The following is a 1,635-nucleotide window of genomic DNA, read 5'->3' on the forward strand; positions in this document are numbered from 1 at the left end:
ATGTATAACAGTAGACTTTATTGTCCAGCTGGTGTGGTTCAGTGGTTGAGCATGGACCTAGGAACCTGGAGGTCATGGTACTGAGCTCAATCCCCTGTGTGCGGCACGCAAGAGGCAGCCAATCCATGATTTACTCTCATCGGTAATGTTTCTATCTCTATCTCCCTCTCCCTTTCTCTATGCGATCAATACAAATATTTTAAAAATTAGATTTTATTTTTCAGAGCAGTTTCAAGTTCACAACGAAATTGAGCAAAAGGCAGAGTTCCCCTAGACCCCTGCTCCTCCACACTCACAGCCTCCCCACTATCCACACCCCGCACTGGGCAGCACATTTGTTACAACTGATGGACGTGCACTGACAGAGCCTTGTCACCCGAAGTGATACATGGTGATGGATGGAGACCTGGCTTGGGGTGGAGAACACACAATACGGTGTACCGGTGATGTGTTGTAGATTTGTGCACCTGAAACCTGTATAATTTGGTTAGGCAGTGATTTCAATCAACAAAATTCAATAAATAAATACAGTCAATAAAGAAAAATAGGGACCAAAGAAAATGGGACTATCAACAATGTAAAGTTCTTATAAAAGACCAAGCACAAATAAAATAAGACTCTCAATTCTACAAATAAAAAGGGCTAATGGGCCAAAACCGGTTTGGCTCAGTGGACAGAGCGTCGGCCTGCGGACTGAAAAGTCCCAGGTTCGATTCCGGTCAAGGGCATGTACCTGGGTTGTGGGCCCATCCCCAGTAGGAGATGTGCAGGAGGCAGCTGATCGATGTTTCTCTCTCATCGATGTTTCTAACTCTCTATCTCTCTCCCTTCCCCTCTGTAAAAAATCAAAAAAAAATATTAAAAAAAGCTAATGGAATTTTGATTAGGATTGAATCAATAGATTTGGGGAAATTGACATCTTAACCATATCAAGCCTTTTAATGTCTCTTCATTTATCTAGGTCCTTCTTAACTTCAGTCAGCCTGTTTTATAGTTTTTAATGTATGGGTCTTGACCATATTTTATTACATTTATCCCTAAGTATTTCACGCTTTTGGATGCCGCTGCAAATGGAATTTTAATTTCAATTTTCAATTGTTTGTTACTCATAGCTGGCATAGAAATACAAGGGACTGTTAGATATTCATCTTTATCCTGTTCCTCTGCTGCATTCACGCAGTTCAGGAGGTGTGGGTGTGGAGTCTGTAAGCTTTTCTCTAGAGATGTCTATGTTGTTTGCAAATAAGGACAGTTCCTTCTTCCTTTCTGATTTGTACCTCTTTCCTTTCTTGCATTGCCTTGTGCCTGATTCAAGGAGAAAGCATTCCATCCTTCCTGGTTAAGTATGAATTTGGATCTAGGATTTTTTTCTTTTTCTTTTTGTATTTCTGTTTGGCTCAAAATTTTTTTGAGATGGGCCTTTATCATATTGAGAAATTATCTTATATCCCCTTTTGGTAAGAGTTTTTAAAATATCACGAGTAGCTAATTGAATTTTGTCAGATGCTTTTTTCCATCTTTGGAGATGATCATATGATATTTTTGTTTTTATTCTTAATTGTATTGATTGATTTTCAAACCTAAAACCGATCTTTGGTTCCTGGGATAAGCCTCTCTTGGTAATTAAATAGCAAA

This window comes from Myotis brandtii, unplaced genomic scaffold (assembly GCF_000412655.1).
Source record: "Myotis brandtii unplaced genomic scaffold, ASM41265v1 scaffold410, whole genome shotgun sequence".
Classification (NCBI taxonomy): Eukaryota; Metazoa; Chordata; class Mammalia; order Chiroptera; family Vespertilionidae; genus Myotis; species Myotis brandtii.